This window comes from Lepidochelys olivacea (genome assembly GCF_965140295.1).
Source record: "Lepidochelys olivacea isolate rLepOli2 genome assembly, chromosome: 6".
NCBI lineage: Eukaryota > Metazoa > Chordata > Testudines > Cheloniidae > Lepidochelys > Lepidochelys olivacea.
Window position 1 is genome coordinate 111090946 of NC_140416.1, and position 12500 is coordinate 111103445.

Genomic DNA, 12500 nt, shown 5'->3' on the forward strand with positions numbered 1-12500 from the left:
GCAAGCTAACCACAAAAGGCTATTCTTTGTAGTTCATTTAAAAAAATGTCAGTTCAGCACTATGGCTAACTATCTGCTGTAGATATGGCTTTAAAACTGTCTAGGCTAATAAATCAAGTCCAGAATTTGAATAACCTCTAGTGGCAGGTAATTTTTCAGAACTCCCAAATAGTACAGTAAATAGTGCTAGAATGTTGGTTTTTTTAAAAAAAAAGTTATGTACTAATGTGGACAGACCTAAAAGTAAATAAAATGAGAGCTGGATCAAGTGATTGGTATGTCTATTAATACGAGATCCAGAAAAGTCACTGTAATTATCTGAGATGGGTTCAGACTGAGGAATTCAGACCTGGATTTTAACCATCTCCTCACAATAAAGACTTCAGTGTTTGGAATGGAATACTTTAATTTAGCCCATTACAGAGATATATAGACATATAGATATAAATTGTCGGTCTGGATCCAGACTGCGTATCCACATCCATCCCCCGCCAAAGCTCTAGTTGTTTGGTTGACGCCTATCATTAGTCATTATCGATCCCATATAAATGAGAGAAGGCGATGCACGGTAAAGGGCAAATATATCTACAATGTGTTTAGGTAAAAGACTTGTTTGCAAAATATCAAACAGCATTTACACTATAAGGAAAGCACCATTTGTAACTTTGCATCATGCCTGTGTCTTTCCCAAAAGTGTCTTTGCAGGAGATCTCACTATAGAGATATATTGATGAGTCTTCAACCTATAGTAGGTCACTGACTGATTTGATGGTCTAGTCAGAGATGCTGCCACATGGGGGATATCACTTAATCTTGGTCTGCTAGCAGGGATTGGGCATTTGCAGAGACAATGTGGTAAACCCCAGTGTACAGGGAGAACACGGAATTATATCCCATCACTCTGTAGCAACCCCTCCAAATAATTCAGAAGAGATGATTTAGCTGGAATGATGATCAGCCCAACATGGGATTCAGACCAAAAAAAAAAAAAAAACAGTTGAGAAAAACACTCAGAGGCTTCCAGTGTTTCCCTGTCTGTGGTTGGGCTGATGTTTGTAAGGAGCACAAGCAAAGACAATTTAGTTATGTGCATAAATTGGATAGCATCCTGCTTGTGTTGCTCAAGCAGTAACTCTGTTGAATGGTTGCCAGGTAACTGCTAGTGTCTGCTGTCTCTTCAGTAGCAATGCCACATTTCCCAGTCCTAGAAGGGGTTTTCTGGGGGCTAGGTAATAGGCCCACCATCCATGCTAGTCACTTGTATTTAGGTAGGGATAGCTAGTCTCCCATAATCTTTTGCAAAACTCCACTGGCATAATTCCATCCGTAATCTCATTTCATTACTTTCTGCCCATGTTCCTAACCCCTCTGGCTCCCTATTGCATTCGTTCTCTTTCCTCAATGGTGTTTGCAACAACTCCCAATTAGTATGATCAGTGAATGTAATTAATGTGCTCTTCACACTTTCTTATAGATCATTAATAAAGCTGTTAAAGACACCCAGGCCTCCCCATATGTATCCCTGCAGCATCCCACTGGACTCATGCCAACTTGATATTGTGCCAGTTATTAATTTTTCTTTATGGTCCTTAAACAAGTTTCCAGCTCAGGTGAAGGGCTCATAGTGTCAAATAGAGGGGAACGATCACGTCCCTCGATCTGCTGGCAATGCCCCTACTTATACAGCCCAAAATGCCGTTAGCCTTCTTGGCAACAAGGGCACACTGCTGACTCAGATCCAGCTTCTCATACATTATAACCCCTAGGTCCTTTTCTACAGAACTGCTGCCGAGCCATTCGGTCCCTAGTCTGTAGCAGTGCATGGGATTCTTCCGTCCTAAGTGCAGGACTCTGTACTTGTCCTTGTTGAACCTCAAATTTCTTTTGGCCCAATCTTCTAATTTATCTAGGTCCCTCTGTATCCTATCCCTACCCTCCAGCGTATCTACCACTCCTCCCAGTTTATGTCATCTGCAAACTTGCTGAGGGTACAATCCACGCCATCCTCCAGATCATTAATGAAGATATTGAACAAAACTGGCCCCAGGATCAACCCTTGGGGCACTCTGCTTGATACCAGCTGCCAACTAGACATGGAGCCATTGATCACTACCCGTTGAGCCCGACAATCTAGCCAGCTTTCTATCCACCTTATAGTCCACTCATCCAGCCCATGCTTCTTTAACTTGCTGGCAAGAATACTGTGGGAGACTGTGTCAAAAGCTTTGCTAAAGTCAAGTAATAACACATCCACTGCTTTCCCCTCATCCACCGAGCCAGTTATCTCGTCATAGAAGGCAATTGGATTAGTCAGGCATGACTTGCCCTTGGTGAATCCATGCTGACTGTTCCTGATCACTTTCTTCTCCTCTAAGTGCTTCAGAACTGATTCCTTGAGGACCCGCTCCATGATTTTTCCAAGGACTGAGGTGAGGCTGACTGGCCTGTAGTTCCCAGAATCCTCCTTCTTCCCTTTTTTAAAGATGGGCACTACATTAGCCTTTTTCCAGTCGTCCGGAACCTCCCCCGATTGCCATGAGTTTTCAAAGATAATGGCCAATGGCTCTGCAATCACATCCACCAACTCCTTTAGCACTCTCTGATGCAGCGCATCCGGCTTCAAGGACTTGTGCTCGTCCAGCTTTTCTAAATAGTCCCGAACCACTTCTTTCTCCACAGAGGGCTGGTCACCTCCTCCCCAGGCTGTGCTGCCTAGTGCAGTAGTCTGGGAGCTGACCTTGTTCGTGAAGACAGAGGCAAAAAAGCACTGAGTACATTAGCTTTTTCCACATCCTCTGTCACTAGGTTGCCTCCCTCATTCAGTAAGGGGCCCACACTTTCCTTGACTTTCCTCTTGTTGCTAACATACCTGAATATGGTAATTGTCCTGCTGTACTCAGCACTGATGAGGCCTCAGCTGGAGTACTGTGTCCAGTTCTGGTTGCCACACTTAAGAAAGATGTGGACAAATTGGAGAGAGTCCAGAGCAGAGCAACAAAGGTTAATGATTCAAGGGTTAGAAAACCTGACCTAAGAGGAAAGGTTAAAAAGTCTGGGCATGTTTAGCATTAAGAAAGGAAGACTGAGGTGGACCTGGTAATGGTCTTCACATATTTTGAGGGCTGTTATAAAGAGGATGGTGATTGGTAATCAATTGTTCTCCATGTCCTCTGAAAGTAGGAGAAGTAGTAATGGGTAATCTGCAGCAAAGGAGATTTAGATTAGATATTAGGAAAAAACTTTCTAATTGTAAGGATAGTTAGAGCTGGAATAGGCTTCCAAGGGAAGTTGTGGAATCTCCATGATTGGAGATTTTCAAGAATAGATTAGACAAACACCTGTCAGGGATGGTTCAGGTTTATTTGGTCTTGTCTCAGCACAGGGGCTGGACTAGCTGAGCTCTTGAGATTCCTTCCAGCCCTTCGTTGCTATTATTCTAAAAAGCCAAGACAAAAGTGAGACAATATTGGTCAGCATGGTGGGCAGTGATCTCAACATATCACCAGCATAACCGCAGGTTGTTTTGAAGGCACCACAGAAAAGGAGAGTTAGAAGCAAGATTTTGAAGGAGAATTATGAGGTAGTTTTGTGGATGTCGTTGGGGAGCTCCTCCCAAGCATGAAGGGCAGCACTGGAGAAAGCACGAAGGTGCTTGTTTGAAAATGTAACAGGTGGACAATAGAGGCAGGCATCATGAGCTGATCAGAGGTGGGAGCTGACATCACAATCGTGAATGAGAATTGGCAGATAGGGTGGGGAGGATAAGAGCTGAAGGGCCAGGAAAATGAAGACAAGCAGCTTATGTTTGATGCAATAGTAAAGGGGGAGCCAGGGAGTTACAAAGACAGGAGTGACATGGTCAGAGCAACAAGCTAGGAAAATGCCCTTTGCAGCAGTATTCTGAAGAGATATGAGTGTGGCAAGATTCATTTGTCAAGGCCAGAGAGAAGGAGGTTGCAGGAATCAAGGAGAGAGATGATGAGACAGGGGTGCTGGGTGTTGTTTGGGGGGCAGGGTGGCCCCCCAAACTATAAGCCACAGGCAAGTGTGGAGTGGCACTAGTAGGGGCTGCACTTCGTGGCTGAGGAGCTGATAAGGTGATCAGCTCCCCCCGTCTTCCCAGCAGGTGGGCTGAGGTGGGCCCTAGGCCCTCCTTTGCCACGAGGCCTGGTCCCTGTCAGTGCCCCTACTCCTCCTCTTTCCTCTGAGGTCCCGCCCCCTGTCCAGGTTAGAAGCCAGAACCAGAACATGGTAAGAGCTGCCCAGGGAGCCTGGATCACTGTGGGGAGCCCCAGACCTTCTACCTGCCCTGGGCAGGGCACCCCACAGGGTGGGGACACATACCGGGGGCTGCTCTCAGGCACCCCAGCCCCCTGCCCAGGGCAGGTGGAGGGTTTGGGGCTCCCCACAGGTAGCCAGGGCTCTCTGGGAGGCTCTTACAACTGCCCAGCTCCAGCTTCCAGCCTGGTCAGGAGGCAGGGCCTCAGTGGGAAGAGGAGAAGCAGGAGCAGGGCCACAGAGGAGGCATGGTGTATGGTCCCCCCTTTCTACTGAGGTTCTAGCACTCCTGTGATGACATTGTTAGCTGTGTGGATTGATAGGAATGGCTGTATCTTAGAGCTCTTCTGCAGAAAGAATTGGCAAGAGTTAGACACAGGCGGATTGTGAGGACCTAGAGAGAGGTCTGAGTAGAAGGTAGGGTTGCCAACTTGCTAACTACACAAAACCAAACACCCTTGCCCCACCCCATCCCTGCCCCTTCTCCGAGGCCCCGCCTGCACTCATTCCATCCCTTGCTCTCCCCAACCTTCACTCACTTTCACTGGGCTGGGGCAGGGGGTTGGGTGCAGGAGGGGGTGAGGGCTCTGGCTGGGGATGCGGGCTCCGGGGTGGGGCCAGAAATGAGGGGTTCAGTATGTAGGAGGGATCTTCAGGCTGCGGCAATGGTGCAGGAAGGGGTGAGGGCTCTGGCTGGGGGTACAGGCTCTGGGGTGGGGCTGGGGATGAGGGGTTTGGGGTACAGAAGGGGGGTCCAGGTTGGGATGGAGGAGTTTGGAGTGTGGGAGGGGGCTCAGGGCTGGGACAGAGGTTTGGGGTGCAGGAGGCAGTGTGGGGTGCAGGCTCTGAGAGGGAGTTTGGATGTGGGTGGGGACTCAGAGCTGGGGCAGCGGGTTGGGGTGCATACCTGCCATGGTTCGGGGCTTCACTGAAGCCCCAAACCCCAGCAGGTGTGCCCCATGGGGCTGAAGCCCCGAGCCCAGGCAGATGCCTCCCACAGGTGTGTCCTGGATAAGTGATGAGTTGCCAAAATCTTAATGGGTTCCCTTCTCACCCCATGAGGGGGTCATTGCCCACCCCCGCCCCCCGGGACTCGTGCCTCATCCAACCCCCCCACATTCCTTGATGCCTGCCCCGCCAGGACCCCTGCCCCATCCACCCCTCTCCCCTGTCCCCTGAATCAGGCAGGAGGGCCTCGTGGCCCACCGTAGTGGGTGCATTCCCCACCCCTAAGAGCCAGAGGCATCTGCCAGGGGGCAAGGTGGGGAGTCCTGAAGGTGCTTATCTGGGGCAGCTCCCAGGAAGCATCCGGCAGGTCTCTCTGACTCCTAGGGGTGGGGGAGCGTAGCTGGGGGGGGAACAGGGGGAGCAGTTGCTCCCCCACTGATCTCATCAAAAGTGGCGCCTTAGGCATTGACTCCATGGGTGCTCCGGGGCTGGAGCACCCCCGGGGAAAATTTGGTGGGTGCAGAGCCCCCACTGGCAGCTCCCCACCCCGCGCCTGGCCCCAGCTCACCTCCGCTCCACCTCCGCCTCCTCCCCTGAACGCGCCACCCCGCTCTGCTTCTCCGCGAATCAGCTGTCCGGCGGGAAGCCTGGGAGGGCTGAGAAGCAGGCAGCAGCTTCACACTCAGGCCCAGGGTGGCGGAGGTGAGCTGGGACAGGGAGCGATTCCCCTGCGCCCCCCTCCGGGTTATCTGTTGCAGCGCAGGCGGCCCCCCTGCCCCAGCTCACCTCCGCTCTGCCTCCCTGGGCCTGAGCGGGAAGCCGCGGCCTGCTTCTTAGCCCGCCTGGCTTCCCGCACGAACAGCTGATTCGCGGGAAGTCCTGGGGGGGCGGAGAAGCAGAGCGGGGCGGCGAGTTCAGGGGAGGAGGCGGAGGCGGAGTGGAGGTGAGCTGGGGCCGGGGGTGGGGCGGGGAGCTGCCAGTGGGTGCTCTGTGCCCACCAAATTTTCTCCTTGGGTGCTCCAGGGCTGGAGCACCCATGGAGTCGGTGCCTAAGGTGCCACTTTTGGCCCTCGCGGAACAACCGGTTCTAAAAGGGCTTCTAAATTTAACAACCGGTTCCAGCGAACCGGTGCTAACTGGCTCGAGCTCACCACTGCCCTGGCTCACAAACTTCTGAAGATTGTCATATGCAACTTGGAGGGTCAGTAAATTTGGCCACTCCTGTAATAGGTATATAATGGCCCTGGTTCTGTCCCAGACCTTCCTTTCCAGGGGACCATTTGTACCCTAGTCTGACAAAAGTGGAAGGTGTGTCAGGCAGTGGGGACACAGAGGTAAGGCTGTGCGGGTGACAACTCTGCATTTCCCACACTGGCCAGCATTTAGCAGTTTATTAATTTATGTTTCATTGTAATGTTAATTTTGAAGTTCCTGGCTTTCCGACCGATACAACATCGAACAAAGATCCAAAATGAGGGCTGGAAGAAAACCATTGTGCAACCAACTTATAACATAGGGATTTTTTCTTAATTTTTAATACCTTAGTTTCACCATTCATCTTTGTTCCTGATGAAAAGCATTTTAGAAGAATGGAAGACTTCCATCCCTGATGGGCTAAAAATGACCCATGCTTCACACTTATTATCTATGTATTATTTGCAAGGCAATTTTTTTGCTATGCCTAATACTTTTGAATAGAGTTTCCAAAAGGTCCTGCCATCCCTTTAGAGAGTGGCTCTGTTGACTTAGCATTCAGGCCTGTGTAGTGATTTGTTAATGTATAGATCTGTCACAACTAATAAATCTTTGCAGTGTTATGGATGACATTATTACTTTTGATCAAGATTACAGCACCAGCTAGATGATGTGGTTGATATGGATGTTTATGAGCTATCAGCTGCCACTGGAATATTAGACGGAAAAAACCCAATGTGATTCAGAGCATACTTCCATTTAAATATTAATGGCACAATGATATTGATGGTAACAGTATCCCTGCCGAGGCAGAGCGCAGCGTCCTCCATACATGCATTCATACCATTAGACGCCAGAAAGAGCACTCACTAGGGGGCTGTTGCTGATTGTCATGCATAAACATTCATGCACAGCTGCTTGGGGTTTGTGTGTGTGTGCAAATTAAGTTTATTATTGCAGAAGTCAAAAATCCCTAACATGCTATCTGTGCCATGCTCTGGTGTCAGACAAGGCTTAAAAAACAGCAACGACTTAAGCACAGGCCCGAATAATGTATAACATAAATAGCATATGTGCCAAATGAATTAAATAATAAAACAGATGTGGCAAATTACATTTAATAATGTTTGACAATTCCCCATGCAGCTAATGGTTTGTTAGAAATTAGTCCCTAATGTTTTAGGGACTGCTGGCATTTTCAGGCATTTTCTTTGGCTTAATTTACATTTGTTCACTGTACACCATTTTTCCTGCTGGTCACTAGTTTATGATCCTTTTTAACTTGCAAAGATTTCAGATGCTCTTTTAATTCACTGCTTAGTCCAGCAAAATAATGTACCTGGGAAGATTCTGTTTTAGTGGATTATTTACTTCTCCCATTCCATAATGCAACAAAAATCATTCCACTCTGACATCTGCAGAAGCAGGGATCTGCTCATGCTCTGCATGAGACTCCAGGCAAGAGGAACTGTGACATGAGCAGAGAAAGAACAGTGACAAAAAACCATTGTGCCAGTCATGAAAAAGAAAGCAAGTTGCAAGGAGTATTCTGTTCTAGAAGAGATTCTCTTAGGTGACTTAAAGAAAAGGAGTACTTGTGGCACCTTAGAGACTAACCAATTTATTTGAGCATGAGCTTTCGTGAGCTACAGCTCACTTCATCGTAGCTCACGAAAGCTCATGCTCAAATCAATTGGTTAGTCTCTAAGGTGCCACAAGTCCTCCTTTTCTTTTTGCGAATACAGACTAACACGGCTGTTACTCTGAAACCTGTCTTAGGTGACTTAGTGAATCCTTTGCATATATATAGCACCTTTCACCTGAGGATTTAAAATGCTTTATAAACATGAATTCATCTTTGCAACACCCATGCAAAATAGGTGAATAGGATTATACCCATTTTCCAGAAGGATGGGTGTGGATACATGAGTCCTCCAATGCTTTCCCACAGTTCCCCTGGGAACTCCAACAATAAAGAGAAGTCATAGTGCACTTCAGCTTACTGCAGCAATAACAACAATGGGATGTGACCCCACTAGTCTGAGGGCCTCACACAAGTGAGAACAGCACCAGTATGGACACAACAACTTGTATGTTATTTTGCAGCATGGCCACCCTCACTCAAGCTAGGCTAACTTGAGAGAAATAACTTGAGTGTAGAGAACTTTCTGCAGCAAAGACAAGCTCTTAGAGTTCAGTAGGTCCAGAGAACAGATACCATTGCGAATGGCCCTAGTCGTGAGATGTACATGATGAAATTATTGTATGACAGTGTTAGTCATACTACAAAGACATGCAAGAGATTGGCTTTATTTTCTTCCTAGTTTTTTGCATTGATCTCACTAGAAAGATGACAGAACTCCAGTTGACTGCACGAAAGAAAGAAAGAAAGAAAGAAAGAAAGAAAGAAAGAAAGAAAGAAAGAAAGAAAGAAAGAAAGAAAGAAAGAAAGAAAGAAAGAGCCTCCCTCTTTCACAATTTGATAGACAATTGGCACAAGGTGGCTGAGCTTGAAATATTTCAAGCGTGAGAGGCAGACAAGTGAGATGTACACATTAAAATTTCAGAGAAGGCATGTTCCCAGGATGTAAGTCAGCGTGACTGCTGTCTCATACGCTGTTTGGATCCACCTTCATGTAAATTTTAAAAGGTGCAAGCACCTCATTCAGATGTTGCAATAAAATCTCTTTAAACTCAATAACATCATGAATGCTGGGGAAGAAATGTCACCTGGAGAGCCAGCTTTCTCCCTTTCTTTCATAAAACACATTCCAAGCTGCCGAGCCCAAGAAGAGGGTAACTAAAGATAGAGTGGCTGCTATTGCTTAAAAAGATGCCAGTCTTTCCTCTGGTGTAATTTCCAGCTAACAGTCTCCCTTGAGGGCTCTTCCTTGTCCTCTGAGATGTTGGTGTCAGCATCATTAACAATGGCAAATGCAAAGAGACTGAATGTTCTCCAAGTTAAATATTTTTGGGGGTACCTACTGTTTTAACTATTTCTGAGCTGTAGTGCTCAAAGGCCAGATCTGATTCAATAACACATTGCTCTCCTCATTCAGTTCCCCTTACAAAGTAGTACGGTAGGTTAGCATAGTGTTCCAACACACTACAGGCTATAATAGTGTTTTGTGCCACTGATAATTGTGTTTTTAAAAAGAGCAAGGGCCTGGCATTCCTGCAGTATAAGAACAGCAATTAAGGCACCATTTTTAAAATAATAAGCCACATGCAAGCCAAACTGGTGAACAGACAGGGACGCCCATATTCTCTCCACACCCATACAAAGGGCTTGTTTGCCAGAGTTAAAACCCTGATGAACATCTCGCTCTCTTTCAATCTCTGACTTGCTACCGCTCTTACTTGAAGCGCTAAACATTTATTCTGGTTAACTGCTCTGCTAAAAGATGAGAGCAAAATCCAGTCCTTGCCAATGTCATCAGGGCACCAAAATTATCAAGAGTGTACATTGACTCACACAAAGAAAGCCCAGCTGCTCTCTGAAGGAGACCATTGGGTGTTTAGTTTTCAATTCCCAGGGTCTATCGTACCATCCTGGTGCTTGAAGACCTTAATTCATCTTGCTGTCAGATCTAGCCATCACCTATGAGGCACTTTTTGAATGAGGTTCATCCTGCCTGCTAGCATAACACAGTCATCATCTGCCCTGTCAGCTGAAAAATATAAATGTTTCACACGCCACTAATAAATCTGCTGCAATATTTGTTGTTGCTTTTGCAGTCCAGAGCCCCATTCCACGGAATATTTACAAATTGCTTGCCTGATGATAAAGATCATGCTAATTGTGTGTCTCGGATTGGTTTCTCCCCGGCGTGTGGGACAGCAGAAATGCTCCACTGTGGACATGTGGGGTGGGACACTCTCTTCATATTTCCTTTTAATGCCAGCCAAGCCAGGAAAAAAATTCCTTTGAACACAATTGAATAGGGCTAGAGGGACGGGAAAAAAAAACAGATGAGTCACAGAAGAGGAATGGGAAAGGCTTTTGTATGATCCCATTTAATAGGAGGAGCTACGGGATAGAGTTTGCACAGGGAGAATGATTATGTTCTGCTCACCATTAAAAGTTACAGTTGATAACAATCCTCTTTCTTCGCTTGTTGATGTCCATTACTGGCCCTAAAGTACCAGCTTTGTAGCACCATATATTTCCCTTTTCAGTGAATGAAGTACTGAACCCGTTGTCATAATCAGCTTGTCTGCTCTTCTCCAGCTCCTCTGCTTTTAAACTGCTCAGAAAGCATTGTCTGACTATCATGGTGCTAGCTATTTACTTGGGTGGAGCCTTTAAGTTACCCCTGAATATGGGGCACGGTGCCAGTCTGTACCATCCCAGGGGGCATACAGGGAAGGAATTGCCTCTCCCAATAACAGTTCTTCCCCAGCTCCAGGGCAAGAGTAATTGACTGCAGCCCTGAGAAAGGTGTGGCTTCCTTCTTTCCTCACACGTAGCTAGTTTGCTTTGAGAGGTAAATCCTTCTCTCCACCAACCCTGCACAATTCCATTGGCACCAGTGAAGGTTGGGCAAGGGCTAAATGAGATAAGAATTTGCCAGAAACAGTTTTGGGTTCAAATGAGTCCAAATACTCCATGTATATCTTGATCCAAAATGTATGAGTTTGTCAGATTTTCACTGAAACCATAAGATACCACAGGCTCCATGTGGTTTTGATGCAAAGGCCTAAATCAGCTCAGTTTCTCTCAAAACCGGCTCCAGATTTAATCAAGACATTTGCAAACCTGGACTGAGGACTGATTTTTTAACAAAACCTCAAACCAGCTGGATTTCGTGCCAGCATTTACCCAGCTCCAGCTGGGCTCTTTTCAGCAGCCAAAACCTTTGTACCTGAACCCACCTAAAGTCAAGTTGGCCAGTGTTAACTGATGGGCAGGCTAACAGCAGAGGTCTATGAACATTGGTGGGCCTGGTCTGGTGCAAGTTTGCACAGCCCAAGGCATCACACTTACTTCTCTCCACCCATAAGAACCTCTCCACCCCCACAGTCCTTTGAAATAGCATTGCCCGTTATAAAAATCAGCCCTAATGATAAATCCTAGAATACTGGGTTCTGCCCTTCTTTTGATAGAACAAGGGTTTTATGAATTCCAACACCATATATGTCATCCCTACTCATTTGACTCCAAAGTAGGACTTCACGGCAAAGAAGTCTCCAAAGGTGAATGAATAGCAGATTATTAACTGACCCCCTTTACTTTGGTAGCAGAAGATGCCCTGCTACTTGGGTGATGGACACGGAATAAGAACTTTAATTAGACAGGTAGGTTAATTAGATAAAACTGCAATGAATGATTTTATTATAATGTGTATGACAGTAGCACCGACAGGCTTCTGTCGAGACTGTGGCCTCATCATGCTAAGCACTATACATAATAAGAGACTATCCCTTCCCCCAAAGAGCTTATAGTCTAAATAGACAGGACAGACAAGAGGGATGAAGTCAAGTGTCCAAGTCTGGGGCCGAACTGGGAACTGGACCCAGGTATCCCAAGTTTAAAAACAGTACCATAACTATGAGAGCATCCTTCCTCTAATGTAGTCATTCTGCCCTTTTATGCATTTATTTTTTACATATTTCATATAAACACTTGCATATTTTGTGCATCAGTTTCGTACTCCTGTCCCAAAAGCTAAATGAGCATAATTTGGAGAAACTGCTAATGGTCTGTGCACTAGCTCAGAATGCTTTTGATTGCGAGTCCCATCCCCATTCTTACAGATGAAGACAGCTGCTGAACGATATTATCATGTCTCAAAAGAGCTATTATCAGCCTTACAACAAATTGAGATAAAAAAATAAATCAACATTGGTCTTAAACCTCCCAATCTTCCTATTAAAGTCTGCTTCCATCTCCTCATTAGTCATTGTTTCAGACAATGAATGTTTATGAGGTATTGGACATTTTATTGGTTTCTCCTTCATTTTGAGTTCCTTTGTTGTACATTTGAGTAATAAAAGATCATGAGTGTTGTTTCTTAAAGTTTTTATTAATACTCACCAAAAAAAAAAAAAAAAAGACGAGAAAGCAAGCAGGCCAGATT